At 42.2% G+C, this 20,081-nt stretch overlaps 1 protein-coding gene and 1 long non-coding RNA gene across 4 annotated transcripts in view; one reads left to right on the top strand and one right to left on the bottom strand.

The window, feature by feature from the left end:
- Positions 1 to 19,276, bottom strand: part of LOC116071057 — a 24,324-nt gene extending 5,048 nt beyond the window's left edge. For both annotated transcript variants that reach the window (XR_004110691.1, XR_004110690.1), the window contains exons 1-2: positions 19,211 to 19,276; positions 16,823 to 16,910 (exon numbers count right to left, since the gene is read on the bottom strand). This is a non-coding gene — a long non-coding RNA (uncharacterized LOC116071057). The remainder of the gene's footprint in view (positions 1 to 16,822; positions 16,911 to 19,210) is intronic.
- The window catches only part of Sertad2 (SERTA domain containing 2), a 110,255-nt gene that overhangs the window by 45,852 nt on the left and 44,322 nt on the right, over positions 1 to 20,081 (top strand). The window lies entirely within an intron of this gene.

Raw genomic sequence — 20,081 nt, 5'->3', positions numbered from 1 at the left:
CCTGGGCAGATTGAGTGTTACACAGTTGCATCCGACCTTCCTGAGTATCAGGCAAACTCAGTGTTCATCAGCACCTGCTCCCTTCCACCTGTAATGCTGCTCCAAGGTGTGCTCCTGTAAGGGTGCACAGGATGCATTTCTTGTCACCTTTTCTAAAAATTCGATAAATACCATTCTAACTTCTGACCCTTCTGCTTTTTCCTAAACCAATAGGCCCATTTCTCTAAACAATCTACCGTTTTTCACAAATTTTCAGACTGAGTGTTTGAAAATTCATGCAGTTACCAGAAAGTTACCAGGGCTTGAAAACAGCTCTAAAGGTAAGGATTAATTGAGGTAGGAACCCGAGGATTTTGGTTGATGAGTCAGAAAACTGGTAGGTCCTCCTCCAGATCTCCAGCAAGGCAGTGTGTTGCAAAATAGTCTATGGAAGGTCTGGCAGGCAGTGACTCAGCATGGCTCAGCCCACTTCTCTTTCCCCTTGGTCCCTACCTTCCTTTCCTGAATTCTCTCTCTCCTCCCTACATTACCCTCTGACCTTCTGTCATCTAACTGGAATCCTACTTCAGCCTCCTTCCTTCCCCTCTCCCTCTCTTCATATCTAGTCTCCTGAACTCTTGGAGTGCTGGCAGGTACATCCTGACTCCTCTAGTCCTCAGGTGTCTTACCTAGTCATTTGTCTACTGAATCTACCCTGTGGATTCCATTTTCTTCATGTGCCCTGGTATGGAGAAGTTTGGAACTTCCTCTTTGCAAGATAAAGCAAGCACCCTCAAAGGGCTGCGTCAGTGCCACCTCCCAATAGCATTGAATGGCACACTTGCTTCAGAAAAGTCTAAATGCACTTCGCCATTTCATTCCTTGTCTTGGTGATCAGTTCTCTGCCTCTCCCTGTTTCTGCGCTGTGAAATTGACACAGTCTAAATGTTATTTCATCCTTGGCCTCACTAGGCACAATCATCTGGGTTTCCTTTTGTTTATGCCTTTACTAACCCTGCTATGTGAGCCAGTAAAATGCTTGTTCTGCAATTATACTCTCCAGGTTCGGATCCCAGCTCTGTGCTAGCTGAGTGACTGGTAATTAAGTAACTTCATGAACTTCAAAAGACTCAGTTTCCAGTCTGGAGAGATGGCTCGGTGGTTAAGAGCACTGACTGCTCTTCCTGAGGTCCTGAGTTCAATTCCCAGCAACCACATGGTGGTTCACAACCATCTGTAATGGAGACCTGATGCTCTCTTCTGGTGTGTCTGAAGATAGTGACAGTGTACTCACACACATGAAATAAATAAATAAATCTTTAAAAAAAAAAGACCCAGTTTTCATATTTGTAAAATGGACACAGTAATGTTATCTGATTCCAGAGGATACCATTGTGAAGATTAAGTAAGAGGTAAAGGTATTTAATGCTCCATAAATGTTATAATGATTTATTTGTTCTTAATCCGTAAGAAATAAATTTTTGGCCGGGCGGTGGTGATGTATGCCTTTAATCCCAGCACTTGGGAGGCAGAGGCAGGTGGATTTCTGAGTTTGAGGCCAGCTTGGTCTACAGAGTGAGTTCCAGGATAGCCAGGGCTACACAGAGAAACCCTGTCTTGAAAAACCAAAAAAAGAAAAAAGAAATAAATTATTGTTGTGTGACTCTTACTGAGTCAAAAACCTCTTGAGTCTTATTTTAAAATGTCATATTTATTCTTGTCCAGCATTTATGGTGGGGCTTGGTACTTTCTTAGTATTTTGGTAGGTGTTCTTAGAGGGCTTCCTGTACGCTAGTGTTGTAGTGAGCATGCTAGAGGTCCTCCTCAATGTATGCCTGCGTTGTAGGGAACACTCTAGAAGTCCTCCTCTATGTATGCCAGTGTAGTAGGGAGCACTCTAGAGGTCCTCCTGTATGTATGCCTGTGTTGTAGGGAGCATTCTAGAGGTCTTTTTGTATACCAGTCATAGCACTTTATTAATGGCACCCTCACAGTGCTGCTATGATTGAAGGACCATTTTATCCATCTGTTGACACCTTCTCTCTAGTCACAGAGCCAGTAAAAGGAGGAACTGAATTTGATCTCCGGCACTTTACCACCATGCTACCAGGCTTCCTTCTACTAAGTGTTTATCAACTATGTTAGAACAAATGAAATCCAGGGAAAGAGGCCTGTCAGAGAGTGCTGACTTGTGGAACAAAATCTAACTGAAAAAGATGTAAGAAGTAAATGATCAAGCCAGAAATGTGTACTCCTTTTAACACTCTTGAGGCAGAGGCCTGTGACTTCATGGTCATACTGGTCTAAAGGGCAAGTTACAAGCCAGCTAGGGATACTTGGTGAAACACTGTCTCAGAACAACAACAACAAAATTAAAGAATAAACAACAAAAACTCCCAAAAAGTCAAAACACCCAAATCATCAAGAAATAGTTTGAATAAGAAGAAACACTGTAACTATAAGGAAATAGATTGAATACGAAGAAACACTGTAACTATAACGCCAGGATAACCCTTATCAGTAACTAAGGGTGTGGCTGGTCCTTTGCAGGTGTTTCTTGAATTGGAACTCTGCAGAGTTAAGAACATAAACTCAGATTAGGTTAATACCAAAATTAAAATGATATTTTAGGAGTTAGAGAGATAAAAACGCTTTTACAGAAGATGCAGGTTTAGGTCTCAGCACCCACATCAGGCAGCTTAAAACCACCTGTGAGCCCAGCTCCAGGATATCTGGCTGCCTCAGGTACCAGTCCACATATGCACATACCCACACACAGACACATAATTAAAAATAAATGTTTAAAAATATTTAAAATTTTTATTATCACATGCATGTGCTAGCATGCTATGGTGTGTTCATGGAGGACACCTTTGTAGAGTCAGTACTCTCTCTCCCCTTACATGGGCTCCAGGGATGAAGTCATCAAGTGTGGGGGGCAAGTGCCTTTACCTGCTGAACCATTTTCACCGGCCCCAAAATATCTTACAATGAAGTTTGGTTTTTGTTTGTTTGTTTGTTTGTGTTTTTTTGTCTATCGCTATAGAGTAAATAACTTAGATAACTAGAAAACCAGGCAGAAATATATGAAGGCACTGTTTCATATGCCAGAGAGCAGGCAGTGTGGACCCTGATGTCTGACAGAGGATGTCTGGAGGTCATCACTGGTTTTTTTTTTTTTTTTTTTTTTTGGCACATCTGTAATGTACCTGCGCTGAGGAAAGAGCTAGATATCTAGACTCTAATAGAATTTAAGATCAAGTCTGGAAAAGATCAAATTAATGTGGTATTTGTGAGACCAGAGAAGAAGGAAGCATGCAGAAAAAGAGCCCCACATATCTGCATGGAGTCCCTTGAGTTAGAACACTGAGCTAGGCAAACCTTCAGCTAACTTGCATGGCAGGCAGTGTGCTGCTGGGTCCACATCACACTGAGTTTGACTGCATGCTGAGAAGATGCACAGGACGTAGGTACAGTAGCCCTCAAGCCTAGGATGCATGACAGTGGAAGAATACAAAGGCAAAACTCAGCAAAGAGAAAGGGCCTATAGAGAGAAGTCAGGAGCACAAGATTGTAGAGTCCCTCCCAGTGATATCACATCGGGTACAGATACATGTAACTTCCTTAGTATGACAGTGTATGAGGTGTGACAACATGTATGTATAAGATTCTGTCTACTAGTAAAGCTTTCCACAGCCTTAATGCTAGGGTTTCTATTAGGGGCAACCCTGCCGTATTAATTCTATTCCACATACTGGGCAAAGAACTAGGAGAATGTCCAGGGGACATTTGGACATTTCTGGAGACATTCTGTATTGTCAAAACTAGGAGTTGCTGCTGACATGTGGGACAGAAACCAGGAATGCTGCAAAACAGCTGCATTCCACAGAGTAGCCCTGTGAGTGGTGTGGCCTCAGATGTCAGGAGAACCAAAGTTGAGAAGCAGTGATCTAGACCCTTAACAGATTTAAGAACAAGTCTGGAAAAGACCAAATTAATTTGCAGATGACCCAGAAATGCTAGTCAACTTAAAATTGTTAAAAATCAATTGCTTTGATAGTTTCATATGTGTATAAGGCATATGTATATATAAGGTTACTCTCTCCTTCTAACCTCTCTGTTTCCCTCCCTGCCCTCCCAATCTCCTGCTGTCTGTATAAATCCCTTTCCCAAATTTGTGACTTTTGGCTCTGTTTTAGGACCCCTGACCAGGGCTATCAGCATAATCATTGGATGGACTACCCATAAGAGCCCTGCAAGACTCCCTTTGGGTACAACAACTAAAGGCAGGGACTCCCTGCTTCTTTAGTCTACAAAGTTCAGTGGGGGAATAGGACCCTTGAGTTCCTCTTTCATTCTTTTTATTTATTTTATTTTGGTGGTTTCTTTGTTTGTAGGTACAGTCTTACTTGGCTGGTATGGAGCTTGCTCTGTAGATCAGCTGACCTCAATCTCGAAGAGAGCCACCTGCCTTTGCCTTGAGTGCTGGGATTGGAGGCCTGTGTTGCTACTCCTGGCACTCCTCCATTCCTAGCAGTCTGTTAATGGGCCTGTTATTTTACAGACACATTGCATCTCTAGGTGTTGAGCTTTTAACGCAATGGTTGTATTTCCAGAAGACAACATTTTGCAGCCCTCTGTCTACCTCTCAACCCTCATGGTCTTTCTACCTTCAGTTTTCCTTGAGGTTTAGTGGGGATGTAACAAATGCTTTGTTTTGGATTGGAAAGAGAGACTTCTGATTAAGGTTGAGAGTCATAATTGTCTGTGGATATAAATACACACACACATTCAGTGGCCACTGAGAACTGGGTACACTGGAAAGGGAGGCTGGGAATGAATAGAGAAGAATGAAGCCAAGACAAAGGTTCTGATCAAGGCTCAAAGTTTAATTTAAAGACCCATCCTTTGTTTCAGTTGGGTTCTGTTGTTTTGTTTCAGCTGGATTCTGTTGCAAAACAACAAGCTCAGCAGGCCTCAGTCAGCTCCTCAAGGCTCCTTAGGAAATGCAAATGTAACAAGGCCTTTCCTGACTCCAGCTAGGTTGTAAAACCTTAGAAAGAAACCTATTCCAGGCTGGGGAAGATGGAACCTTAGATGTTTGTACACAAAGAACAATAGCACTGGGAATTATGTCCTCAGTTTAAAGTGAATGGGGGTGGAGAGATCACCCAGCGATGGAGTGTCTCCTGCTTTTACAGAGGCCCTGGGTTCAGTTCCCAGCATTCACATCAATTGCTTTACAACTTCTATATCTCCAACCCCTTAGAGGTCCCACCTCCCTCTTCTAGCCTCTGGATACCCATATATGCATGCCATATCTCCCCCCCCCCACACACACAAATACAATGAAAATGAAATTTAAAAGTTAAAATGTATATTGTAAGGACTAATAAAAATAACATGTGAATGGAAAAGTAAAATACTTTATTCAAAAGAAAAAATAAACGAAAGACATTTTGTTGTTGCTCCATCCGAAAAGGAAGAAATAAAGAAAACAAAACAGACTTGAGTCATCCCATACCAAAAAATTACATTAACTATAGATGGCTTATAGATGCCAGTGTAGGAGGTGGGAAGCCAGACTCAAGTATCTGTTACCTATCAGCAGGACTCAAATGAGTGCCATCTACAGTTATGTTATCTATGCACTTATCACATAAACAGGCTGAAAGTTACAAGAATAGAGAAAAATAAACTATACCTGTTAATCAGAAAGAATTGTAAGACCCTGACGAGCCTTAGCTTACTGGATATCCCCTGAGTGAATCACATGGAGCCTGATCGATGCAAGGAGCATGAGAATTTTTATTCTAGTGCATTGAGGCCATCCCAGACCCTCAGGAAAGGAGGCGACCCCACACAGCTTGTTCAGTGAGCTTTTATACAATTTTCAGGGCAGCAGCCATTAGATACAATGTGATTGGTAGGACAGTGTGACTTTTTAAACTGATTGGTCTTTAGACTTCCCTTGTCTGAAGGTGGGCAAAGGTCCACCCTGTGGAATGTGCCCCCACCCGCAGGTAGTTTCTCACCCTGTGTTCTGAGGAATGTTAATTAGCCTTTCCCTTCCAGAGAGTTCTGCTACCTTCCTAAAGTTCCTGAGCTTATCTTATTAAGGAAATTCCTGGCCTCCTGGTGTTTTTCTGAGATGTCCCTGTTTACTTGGACCTTAGAGAAACATTGATAAATTTAGCTGTATAGAAAAAGTAGATTCAGAATAAGAAATATTATCAGGTATAAAAAAGAAATCTTGTAATAATTATAGTACTTTAAGAATATGTCCTCAAGCTTAGCATAATTGTCATCAGAGAGGGTTCATCAGCACCTGATGGAAGCAGATGCAGAGACCTTCAGCCATATGTTAGGTGGAGCTTGGGGAATCCTGAGGAAGAAGGGAAGGAAGGATTGAGGGAGCCAGAGGCATCAAGAACATCGCAAGAAAACCCACACAATCAACTGACCTGGGCCCTTAGGGGCTCATAGAGACTGAACCAACAATCAGGGAGCCTGCATGGGTCTGACCTAGGCCCTCTGCATATATATGGTTGTATATCTTGGGTCTTCTTGTGGGACTCCTAAAAGTGGGACCGGGGGTTCTCTGTGAGGTTTTTACCTGCTTTTGGGACCCTTTTCCTCCCACTGGGTTGCCTTATCCAGCCTTAATATGAGGGGAGGTGCCTAGTCTTATAGCAACTTGATATGGCATGTTTGATTAATATCCCTGCGTGGCCTGCCCTTTTCTGAAGAAGAAAAGGAAGAGGAATGGATTGGGGTGGGGGTGGGGTTGCTGGGAGGAGAGGAGGAAAACTGCGGTTGGGCTGTAATAGATGAGAGAATAGTAATAATAATAATAATAATAATAATAATAATAATAATAATAATAATAAAATGATGAAAACAAAAACTATGTCCTCAGATTACACTTCCTAAGAAGTGGAATTCTCTCCTTGAGTATGGATTGGACTTTGTATCTGATGAAGAAGAGTTAAAGATCCTGTGACAGAAGCTAAGAGATGGGTCAGTGGCTAAGCAAACCTACAGCCATTGCAGGGGAATTTGATTGCTAGGCACCCATGCCACCTATAACTCCAGGGGGAGTAAGATCCCTGCTACCTGTAAGATCCACGGGGATCTCATGCCTCTGGCTATCTTGGGGACTAGCACATACTTGTACACAGATACACATAATTAAAAATGAGGAAAACAAATCTTTTAAAAAGGTAACTTCCGATGTGGTTGTTCCCTGGAGAGCCATTTATATTGGTGGAAGCTCAGTGCTTCTTGGTTTTGTGTAATAAATTTTTACATTTCTCAGGCCACTCTTATTATGTGTCTCACCCTTCTCACCCCTGCCACCTCTGCCTTGCTACATTAGTCTTGAATTTTCTTCAAAGTACTAACCTTCTACATATGGGGGGGGGGGGCTTAAATTTTTTTTTTGGTTTTTGGTTTTTGGTTTTTTGAGACAGGGTTTCTCTGTGTAGTCCTGACTGTCCTGGAACTCACTCTGTAGACCAGGCTGGCCTTGAACTCAGAAATCCACCTGCCTCTGCCTGCCAAGTGCTGGGATTCAAGGTGTGTGCCACCACTGCTCAGCTCTTATTATTATTTTTTTTAATCAAGGCTTATTTACAGATGGCATCTTTCAAATGAATTTTGTGAAATCTGTAAAAAAAATTTTTACCTTTACATCATCCTGGGCCATAAATAGTGAAATTAATTTTAGCACTTAATGTAGAACTAAGAAATTCATATTATTGGAGTCCACAGAGAGTGATCATTGATCCTGCAGCTAAATGATGAAGAACATGTTTTTGTTGTTGTAGTTTAGTAATTCTATGGAGACAGACAAAGGCTTACTCTTACTGGGTCAGATTGCCTAAGAGGAGGGTGGGGAAGCTCAGCCTGTACTGGTATTGGAATGTGGGGGTGAGCATGGTAGGAATTGTCCTTTACATGACAAAGCTGTTCCATACCTAGAGACAGCTTGTGCCCTGTCTCTCTTGTGGGCTTCTCAAGCCAGGCCCGGACATTTGCACTGCCAGTGTCCTGCCTGCACCTTGAAGCTGATTACACGAGTTCTGTAAGTTCCTGTTGTGCTTTCTGCGCTTAGCAGAATGATTGGAACATGGCTGGTATCAACAAATATTTGTCTACTGGATCAACTAAACCATAACAGGGTCTCACAACTTCCTCAGTGTAGTGGCAGGAAATTCCAAAGCAGGAGCTCGGAATAGGCCCTGGCAAAAGTTTCCACTGCCGGGGGCCCTGATGGCCACTGTCTGAGCATGCTTGTTTCCTGTCCAGCACTTTGCACATGGCACAGAGACTCCATGGGAGTCTGTGCTGTAGAGGTCCTTCTTTCCACAGCCTGAGGAAGGTGCAGGGCTGAAGGGCAGTCATTCGGAAAGAAACTCCGCAGGTTAACGTTGGGAGATACCGATTTTTTTACCTCTGAAAAGGGTAGGCATTTCTGTATAACAGACACACACACACACAAACCCGTCCCCACTGCCCCCTCTTTGGCTTCTTCCTATCACATCCTGTCTAAACACCAAGTGCAAAGATTTTCAACCCTGCCAATGTGAAAACCCGTGAGTTGGATGAGTCATGGGTGGATTGTACAGTATACAAATTCTTTCTCAATGAAACTATTTAAAAATGCTTCTCTGATTATTTTTGAGCTATAAAAGAATCATACACACAGAAAGAGAGAGACAGACAGGGAGAACACGCATGCATGAGAGCTAGTGCTGGTCACTCTGTGTGTATAAGAGTCTGGAGGTAGGAATTGCAAGGAGACTGTAGCTGTTTTTGTTTATGCTGCTCATGAATATTATAGCATTTTGTAAATCTCACAGATTTCATACTCTTCTCAATCATAATACAGTAACATTGTTTTGATTGAAGAGTATGAAATCTATATGATTGCATAATGTAAGCTATTACTTTGAAATGAAATCCTTGATTCAAAAGATTAAAATAAAATTATTTGAGCAACTTTCAAAAACCAGCTGCTAATATATAAACTGTAGGTATAAAGCAAAGGCATTCTCTTTTTAAGGCCATGGATACATAGTCTCTTGGTCATATCTACTTCACTTTCTCCCCTCACTCCCCTACACACTCCTTCCAGTGTGTCACCTTCTCACCTTTCTCCCTCCACAATGTCTGCTCTTGTTCTTCTGGAGTGGGGTTGGAGGTGGGGCAGACCACGGAGTCCAGTTAACAGCCTGCTGGATAGTGGCTAATCATGTTGGTGTGCTCTTCTGCGTGTCTTGTGCAAGCAACACTGTCATGTTCAGAAGCTAGCACTTTGCAGCACTCCTTCCATCTCTAGCTCCTCTGTTCTTTCTGCCTCTGCTTTCAGGATGCTCCTGCACCTTGCAGGGGTTGATACAGATGTTCTATTTAGAGCTGGACATTTGACAGTCATTTATTGTCAGTACTTTGACCAGTTGTGAGTCTCCATATGACTTGCCGCTCACTGCAGAAGCCGCTCGTCTGAGGTGTTAAGCATATTTAGAGAATGTGTCTTATCTAGTAAAGCATAGAATAGGTTCTCTCTTAGGGCCTGTGACCTCTGGAGCCATGGCTTTGACCAGGTCTACAGTACTGAGCATGAGTTCCTTCCTGTGGAACAGGCCTCAAATCCAGTCAGAATGCATTTAGTCACCCCCCCTAACCTTCAGGCCTCTATTGTACCAGTGGGCCCATGTTGCCTAGCAGACCAGTATTGCAGCATTCAGAATTCATCAGTGCATAATAACAAAATTTGACTTTTCTATGTCAGCAAATTGTATACAAAGCTATTATCACACTCTGGATAATGTATTATTCTTCAGAGACAGGATCTCACTAAGTAGTTCAGACGGGCCTTGAACTTCCAACCTTTCTGCCTCAGCCTCCTGAGCTATATATATATTCCTTTCATCTTCACACACAGACACATTACTTCTAAGTTTTCAGTATTTATTTAAAAAAATTTTTAAAAATCATTAAATGAAATGTATATACCTTTCTAAAATAGTAATCTCTTATCATTGATACTTATTTTTGTAATATTTGTATTAGTATCTTTTGCTATATAACAAATTAACTTATAACAATAACCATTTGTTATCTCAGTTTCTATGAATCAAGGATTCAAGTCCAGAGCTGGAAAAATGGCTCAGTGGTTAAGAGTGCTGGCTGTTCTTCCAGAGGACCTGAGATTGGTTTCCAGAACCCATATGGTGGCTCACAACCATCTGTACCTTTAGCTCCAGGGGATCCAACACCCTCTACTAGTCTCAGGAAACACACAAAGATACATACATGTAAATAAAAATAATAAAAATAAGTGTTAAAAGGAGAATTCAGGTATGACCTTCTTGGTTACTTGTGTTACACATGTTTGAGTGTCAGACAAGAGACACAGTCTTGTTTAAAGGCTACATAACGACAGACGATTAGGCTTTGAACACAGCAGCAGCATTGACCCCAAGTCCTGAAGTGAGTAAGAGCCATTGTGATGTGACAGTCACTTCAGAGAATATGTGATGTACATATATACATATACAAATATACATATGTATATATACATATACAAATACACACACACATATACATAGATATATGGAACCCTGACAAATACAGCCATGTAGATCTGGAGGGAGAAAGCTCCAAGGAGAAACCTGTCCACATAAATCGTGAGGGCCAGTAAGGGCACGAAGAGTTGGTAGAATAAGAGTGGGCAAGGAAAGCAGTCTGTGCTGGGGTTCCAGCCATGTTAAGGATGGAAAAGGTATTGAGCCTTTTAGCCTTTACTGATTGCAGTGTGAGATCATTGTTGGATTTGGAGTGGAAGGATGGCATGCTCCAACCTTCATTTTTAAAAGGACAGGTCTGGGGACTGTATTTGAGAGCACTGACTTCTCTAGCAGACAACTTGGATTCAGTTCCCAGCACAACATGGTGGTTCACATCTACCCCTAATTTCAGTTTCAAGGGATCAGACACCCTCTTGACTCCAAAGGCAGCAAACATGTGTGTGTGTGTGTGTGTGTGTGTGTGTGTGTTACACATATCTTCATGAAGGCAAAACACTCAAGTACATAAAATCTAAGAAGTAAAATAAAAAGGATTAAGGGTCACCGGTAAGGAGGAGGAAGAGAGTGTAACCTAGGCTGGAAAGATGGCTCTGCAGTTAAGATTGCAGAGGACAAGAGTTTGACTTCCAGTACCCACAATGGGTGGTTTACAACCACCTGTAATTCCAACCCCAGGGGGTTTGAACTCTCTTCTGGCATCTGTGGGCATCTGTGTTCACATGCACAGCTCCACATACATACACATAGTTAAAAGTGAAATGAATCTTAGGGGACAAAGGAAAACACAATCTCCAGAAGCTATGCCAGTGCTCCAGCATAAGAGGTGACCGTGACTCAGAGAAAGCTGATAATGGTACTGGAGTTGTGGTTGATCCATGTCCGTCCACATTCAGGTAGTTGTTTTGTATGTATAGTTGTAGGCTGCAGCCTGGGCCTTGTACGTGATAAATAAACTCTACCTCATCTACATACCAGCCCTGGGATGCAAAGACAGATGGATGGATGCACAGATATGTGACTGGGTGGGTGAATGGATAGGTGGGTGGATGGATGATTGGATGGGTGGATTGGATTGGTGGGTGGAGGAGTAAGGTGGGGTGGGTGAGAGATCGAAAGCAGAACTGGATAAGGAAGATGATGGTGGCTCCAAGGCGTTTGGAGCTGGGGATTTGGGTAAGTGCTGTTATGAGCTAAGAAGGAATAAGCAACAATCCAGCTCTCTGGGTAAATGGAGGAAGGATTATGGATTCTAATGCCCACATTTCCAATTGGAGATTTGAATCTGGAGCTCAGGGAAGAATACAGGCTGGAGATAAACACTTGAAAGTTGCATTAAGATGCTGAAATTACATGAACAGTGTTTTGTAAAGAGACCCAAGGCCAAGGACTGTGCCTCCAGGATACTGTAGAGTTTTAGAGGTCAGAGAAAGGCCAGAGGCCGCTGGGAGAGACGCGTGGACCAGCAGAAGGGAAGAAAATGAGGTGTGTGCTGTCCTGGAAGTCATGTGGACAGAGTGTTCCTGAAAGAGGGCATGGTGAACTGTGTAGGTCAGCTCAGCTCAGGTGAGCTCAAAGAACTGGCTACTGAGTTTGCAAGGAAAGCATCGGGTGGCCTCCACATAAGTCAGAGGGAGTCCTTGGCTCATGACTGTAATGTGTGATCATTACAAGGACAAAATGAAGCTTCAAAAGATTTGTTTTTTAAAAGCCCATTATTTGGGTCTGAGAAAGTTAAGCATCTATAACCCAACAGTTTCATTCCATTTATAGGTGTATTACCCCCAAATGGAAAGAGCAGGAGTTCACACAGATACGTGTGGGACAATATTTGTAGCAGTATCATTCACACTAACCAGAAGGTAAAAATTTCAAATGTTCATTCAGAATTAAGTAGGTAAACAAAATGTGGGATATCTCTACAATGCAAAATTAGGTGGGGGGAAAGAAATTTCTAGATGTGGTATTGTATACTCATAATCCTAGCTTTTGGAAGACATAAGCAGGAGGATCACCAGGAGTTTGAGCCTGGATTACAGAATGCAACCCTGTCTCAAAACACAAACAGAAAAAAATATTAATGGCACAACATTTATGAATCTAGAAGACATACCAAGTGAGAGACTCCAGACATAAAAGGGCAAATGCTAGATGTTGGCATATGAAGTGCCTAAAATAACCAAGCCCACAGCGACAGTAAAGTAAAGCAGGCTACCAGGGGCTGGGCAAGGGAGGAGGGAGAATAATTGTTCATTCATTCAGTACAGATTTTCTGTTTGAATTCATAAAACAGTTTCAGAAATGGATAACGTAACATTAGTTGTACACTAGTGTATGAGAAGTTTCTGTTAGTGAATTATATACTGACTATACTGACAAAAAGCTTGAAATAGTACATACAGTTACCACAGGGCTTTTTGAAACTGTAGGGCTGGGCTGGGGGTATAGCTCAGCAGTAGAGCATTTGATTAGCATGCTTCAAGGACCTGGGTTCAGTCCCCAGTACATATTTTAAAAGTGTATGGAAATTGACAGCATATCTTCCTGTGTGTCTGCCTGTCTTGGAATTAAAGTCCATAAATAAGCAAAAGGTACCTTGTTCTATTACTTCTGACCTGGGTCTGTTTTATATATATATATGTATATATATATACACACACACATACACACACATATATATGTGTGTATATATATATATAAATTAATTTATTTTTTATACTCCATATTCCATTCCCGCCCCCCTGCACCCTCTGACTGCTCCACATCCCACACTTCCTCCCCAATCCCCCTGTCTCCACGTGGATGCCCCCAACCCCTACCCTACCTGACTGCTAAGCTCCCTGGGGCCTCCAATTTCTTTGAGGGTTAGGTGCATCATTTCTGATAGAACACAGACCCGGAAGTCCTCTGCTATATGTGTGTTGGGGGCCTCGTATCAGCTGGTGTATGCTGCCTGGTTGGCGGTCCAGTGTTTGAGAGATCTCAGGAGTCCAGATTAATTGAGATTGCTGGTTCACCTACAGGCTCACCTTTCTTCTCAGCTGCTTCTGTCCATTGGTTGGGTGCAAATATCTGCATTTGACTCTTTCAGCTGCTTGTTGGGTCTTTTGGAGGGCAGTCATGCTAGGTCCCTTTTGTGAGAACTCTATAGCCTCAGTAATAGTGTCAGGCCTTGGGACCTTCTCTTGAGCTGGATCCCACTTGAGCCTGTCTCTGGACCTTCTTTTCCTCAGGCTTCTCTCCATTTCCATCCCTGTAATTCTTTCAGACAAGAACAATTAGGGGGCAGAGATGTGACTGTGGGATGGCAACTCCATCCCTCACGTGATACCCTGTCTTCCTGCTGGAGGTGGGCTCTATAAGTTCCCTCTCCCTACTGTCAGGCATTTCATCTAAGGTCCCTCCCTTTGAGTCCTGAGAGTCTCTCACCTCCCAGGTCTCTGGTGCATTCTGGATGGTCCCCCCAATCTCCTACTTCCTGAGGTTGCCTGTTTCTATTCTTTTTGCTGGCCCTCAGGGCTTCAGTCCTTTTCCCTCACCTAATACCAGATCAGGTTCCCCTCTCCCCCTCCACTCCATCCCTCCTGTCCACTTTCCCTCCCAGGTCCCTCCCTACCCCGCCCCACTTATAATTGCTTTCTTCTTTCTCCCAAGTGGGACTGAGGTGTCCTCACTTGGACACATCAGCTTGTTGACCTGGGTCTTTTTTAGGCGTCATCAGTGACTGGAGAGCTTCCTTGTAGACTCTTTGATACATGCTTCTTATACTCCTCTATAGTTCAAGTTGTAGTCATCACAATCAGAGAAAGTAATGTCCCTGTATATACAGGTCATATCATCAGAAGACCAGCAGAGAATCAGTTATTATGAAATGAGCCAACTAAAGTGTTAGAAGAGTTCATCTCTGTTTTTGACACAGTTGCGCTATGTAGTGCAGGCTGGTCTTGAACTTGAGAGATTCTTACCTCTACTTCTTCAGTCGTCCATTATTATCATGCTCACAAGAGTGTATCATTTAAATACTACATTTAAAACTAATGTGTATATACACTAAGGAACACCATTCTCTCAAATAATGGTTCTTGAAAATAATGTCTCGAGCGCACATCAATAATTTTCTTGCTACAACAGCATTTCTGCTAATGCCACAGAACTGACAGGAGAAGCCTTGAGGACTGGGAGGTTTTGTGGTGCAGCATATTCAACAGCCATGACAACTCAAGAATTGCAAGCAGCCTCGCCCCCTTGTCTGGGATCCGCTGGCAGCATTGTGTCTCCTGGCAAACCCAGAGACATTCTGTTGCAGCCAAAGCCAGGCGGCTGCTGGCCGGCAGAGGAAATGTTTACAGTGTTTCAGGTCTCGGTGGTATCTGTATTAAAAAACAGCCTTCCACTATTCCTTTCAAAAGCCACCGTGCTAAAATAGGTAATACATTTAAAATAAAATAATAAAACACGAGTCTAAAATTGCTTCTCAGTCTTGATGAAACAGAGACTGGTGTGGTGGTGTGGCCTGGGGTGTGAGCCCTCACTGTTTTGTATGATTTCAGAGGTGAATTTCGATGGGGGGAAGATAGATGGATGCCAGATGCAGTTTGACATAGATTCGGGCAGCTGCTCTGAGGATAGGTTTCATTAGCTGGTAAGTGCGCCAGCAGAAGGAGCAGTGTGGGGCCCCACATGCCAAGAGGACGAGCGAGAGCAGCGGAGCAATACAATATTCACTAAGTGATTTTAATCTCGGAGATTGAGTGTCACCCAATCAGTTTCCAGGTTATAAAAAACAATACATTAGAGGACCCAAGTCTTTGTCCACTTGAGGAAGAAACTCTTACTTTTTTTCCTTTTTTGTTTGTTAGTTTTAAAACAACCACCACAAAAAAAGTTCACTAAACCCATATGGGTAGTCTGCATTTAAAAAACAACATGCCAAACTCCCTAACACACACACCCTTCCTAAAAGAAACACATTCATTCTCACAGCCAGGCAGATGTTCCTCAATAAATGGGACCAATGACCATTTTAAGTGAAAGTCTTAAATGAATTTCCCAGGCCTCTTCCAGCCTTAAAGTTGTCTCCTACCCTGTCCCACGGTCACATCCATTTTCCAAAAATAAACAATAGAACAGAAGTCTCTGTACAAAGAGAGAGAAAGCTTATGTGTTTTTGACACCATGTGATCTGCATAGTTAGTGTTGAAAACCATGCTCCCAGCTACATAATCGTAAACTTTAAAAAGTTCTAATAAAGGATTTTTGCTCTAACTACTTGTGGGGCCATAAGTAATTATGACACAACTCTGACACCAAGCTTGACTGCTGTGTATATGTTTTGTTGTCTGAAAAAGGGAGCCTTTATTTAGTTAGTTTTAAAACTTGTTAAATTGCCTTTGCTGTTCTAAGAAGTGACCTAATGTATCAGTGATGCAGCCATTTTGTATCGGGTAATTGAAAGTAACCCAGAGTTGCTAATTAGTTAGACATGTACATATTTGAGAACTGACCTTGTAGCAGCCCCAGCTTTCTTTTAGTCTTAGGAATGCCTCATGCATCGTGGCTCTCAGACATTATAGAGTATTTTTCTACAGATCTCTGTGTGTGTAACTCTTTTAATAGCAAGATTTATTCTTGGAGAAGAATGGCTTCTATTGTGCTTCAATTTTTTTTAAGTATTTTAACTTAGTAATAATTGGTTTTTTTAGTCTAAAAAAAAAACGGATAAAGATTTGAGAATAAATTCTGAGTTAGAAAGCTCTGTTCAAGAATAAATGATGTCACCCAACCCAAAGGCTATGTGGTGCCCTCCTCAGTTTGGATGCACTCTGGGTCTGTTTGAGCTGTTCTCTGGAGTTTTTCCCCATGCATGTTAAGCCTGTGCCCGACCACTAACCTGCATCAAAGCCTTCCCTGCATTTAAAGGGAGCCCTGATTTTATTTGGGTATTATTGTGCTAAGGTAAAAAAGTATTGATGTCTTAATTTTGCATAGCTGAGCTATCTATAGTCATGCTGTTCAGGCCTAAGAGGTATGAGTAGTAGTCCCTAAGGAGGATGTGTGTGTGTGTACATATATATGTGTATGTATGTATATATGATACAGATTACATATTTATATATAACAAATATAAAATTATATATACTTATACAATATAAATATGTAAGTATATATGTTTATATAGAGAAATATTATATATTTTAAGAAATAAAGGCACAAAGTCTCATAAAAGATAATATATCTACCTTTTTTCTTACCTAGAATATGAATGAAATACCTAATGGGTAGCAGCCTTTGGGGGCAGGAAGACCGGGAGTACCTTTCATCGTCTTCCAGTCTGCAGCCCTATGATGAGAAACAGGGAACCGAGTGGTCATTTAAACTGATGATTGTCAGTGTACCACTGAAGCCCATTAGCCTCTCCACCCTGACTCAGATGTATGCATGTCTGTGGCATAAAGAAAGATGGGAATGTCCACTCCAAGCAGACCTTAAGGGTCTCTGTATTTTCTGTATGCGTTCTGTTTCTCAGCTATCGCTTGTTAGGCTCCCATTGCTTGCATTTTGGTCGGTTAGTTGTTTTTTGTTTGATTGATCATTTCTCAAGATTTCTCTGTGTAGTCATGGCTGTCCTGGAACTGGCTATGTAAACCAGGCTGGACTCAACCTCAGAGATCCGCCTGCCTCTGCCTCATCACTGCTGGGCTTCAGGGTGTGTGCCACCACCGCCCGGCTCTTGAATGCTACTGAAGAAAGTCCCAGATCCTTCCTAGTCTTCGTTGTGTTTTTCTTTTGGAGTATAATTAAAGCAAAGGAACAAGATTGTTAACGAGCAATTCAAAATTGAAGTAGTCATGGCAGTGCATGACTGTAATCCCAGCATGTGGCAGATGCAGGAAAGTGGATCAGGAATTCAAAATCATAACACAGGTAGTGAGATGTACTGTGAGACGTTATCTAAAAACAACAACCCCTGCAAACTAAATCAATACAATGACAGCAGACCAGTTGAGAGACTTAGCCTTCTCTCTTGGTGACTTGTGAGACAATTTTGCTTAAGTTTTGCCTAGGAACTCATAATTATATTACATTGTGTACATTGTATACATTATATATTGATGCATTCAGGTAGTGTTAAACAAAAATAGTGGGGTTGGTTTGATATCGAATTAAAGTGGCAGAGGGCATTTTGAATACTAGTCAGCCGAGAAGATTTATTCAGTAAAAGTGCCTTTTTCAGCGCACGCCTTTAATCCCAGCACTTGGGAGGCAGAGGCAGGGGGATTTCTGAGTTCCAGGACAGCCAGGGCTACACAGAGAAACCCTGTCTCGAAAAACCAAAAAAAAAAAAAAAAAAAGCCCTTTTCAGCCTTCCAGCCTGACCTAATACCAGGATGGAGCTGCATCTCTCTAAGGTACTACAGCATTGCCACAGCACAGTTGACTAGGCATGCTGGGGATGGGCAGGTTTCTCCAACATCAGAGACCACCAGAGTGGCGGGGAGCTCAGTGGACACTATGTCGCAATTACTAGAGTAGCTGCCGCCATTGTTGGCCATTCTCAGGTACATCCTCTCCTCACATAACCAATCTCATGATCACTGAAGCAGCACCAGGCTCTGGCTGTGGCTCCTGCCTCCTTTTTGAAGCATGGTCTTAGTATGTGGCCTTGCTTGTCTTCGGTCTCATGATGCTCAGTCTCCTGATGAGGCCACCATCAGTAGCCTCTATCCCTTGATGAGGACATTAAGGGTAGTGCAGGGTCAAGCTGGAACTTGAAACCCCATGTATCTCAGGAATATTTGCCTTCCAAGTCAGTGTTCTTAGAAATGTCAAATATATTGACCATCCCTTGCTCTAAATTACACCTCATTATAAATAATCTCCAAATGCTCTGTATGGTTTCCCTCCAAAAGAACTAGAATAGAATGGCTCAACAGCAGCCAAACTCAGGGAACAGTTGACAGTCACATTCTGTGGACAGAGTCACAGAGTCAGGATGATGTGTGGCTCAAGGGCCTTTAATTGCATGATGCCTGAGGTGAGGGGGTAGATTGGGTGGCTGCTTGTGGAGTCACATGCTGCACCCACTGCATGCTGGGGGCAGAGGAGTGTGAGCAAAGTTAGGCAGAGCAGCTTCATGCCCCACCCAATGGCTCATCCTGGCATTCTAGGCTCTGCGTGTGTCATCAGCGTATGTGGGCTGGAGCAGTGTGAAAGCATGGTAGCTTTCCTTTGGAAATACAAATTACAGTGAAATAAACAGTGGACTACCTGCACCCTTCCACAGAGCACAAGTGTGTGTCGGGTCTGTGTGCGGGGCTTTGTCTACAACTAATGCTTCCAGTAGCTAAAATCAACCTCAACTTTCTATTTAAGTGTCTCAGATTCAGTTGTAAAAATCACTCTAAGCTAAAGCTGTTTATAGAAACTAGCTAGTGTGTGGGCATACCAAAAAGAAAAAGGCAGGCTATATTTAAAAAGTGATATGTTAAAAGTTTTTCTGATTCATGGTGCTAGATAGGTAGATAGACAGATCACCACACAGAGGTTCATCTGAGTTTGTTTTTAGAAATGTGCTTTGGCAAAGAGCCTTCAGTTGACATTTAACCAAAGTAATACTGTAAATTTTCAGTAGTACATACCAGAGTGATAGCTGAGTCTGAAGATTGTGCTCTGTCATCTATGCATGCTATACAGCTTAAAAGTAGTTACAGTTTGAGTTGTTGTGCACCACAACAGCAGATAGACTGTCACCATCTGCATCCATAGAGATGGCAGTGTCACAATGGCTTCCTGAGCAGCACAGATTTATTGAGTGCTTAGGGTGTTGACAAGTTTCCTTTGAATCAGCCAAGTATGTATAGATTTGCAACCATGGAAAGTTCATACAGGAACTCTACTTATATAGCATACTAGCTTTGTATACCCTTGAGTTTTATGTAGAGCTTAAATTTATCTCTAGGTGTGTCAGACTTGCTTAATACAAGCATGTTCTATGATAATTTCACTTTATACCTTTATTACTGTTGTCAGTGCTACCATTTTTTTCCTCACGGGCAGCACTGGTATTTCCTTTTCTCATGATTGGGAACCATTAGAATGCCAAGTGGTGTTCTGTTGAAGTAAGAGCTTTCAATCATCCCAAATCAGGGCATCTAAGGTCACTGTTGTCAGAGTGGTAGTGGTACATACCTTTAGTCCCAGCACATGAGAGGAGATGGCATGTCTCTGAGGTCAAGGCCAGCCTGGTCTACAGAGTGAGTTCCAGGATAGCCAGGACTACACAGAGAAACCCTGCCTCGAAAAACATAGATAGATAGATGATAGATAGATAGATAGATAGATAGATAGATAGATAGATAGATAGATAGATAGATAGATAGATGATAGATGTTTTTAGTCATTCTTGCCCATTTCAATCTCCCCTTTAAAGTTCCATTTATAGTTGTAGTGGCTATTCCTGGTTGTCAACTTGACTATATCTGAAATAAACTACAATCCAGAATTAGAAGG

The sequence above is a fragment of the Mastomys coucha genome, unplaced genomic scaffold (assembly GCF_008632895.1).
Source record: "Mastomys coucha isolate ucsf_1 unplaced genomic scaffold, UCSF_Mcou_1 pScaffold22, whole genome shotgun sequence".
Lineage (NCBI taxonomy): Eukaryota > Metazoa > Chordata > Mammalia > Rodentia > Muridae > Mastomys > Mastomys coucha.
Note: the sequence above shows the minus strand (reverse complement) of the source record. Positions and strands in the feature narration are given on the sequence as shown.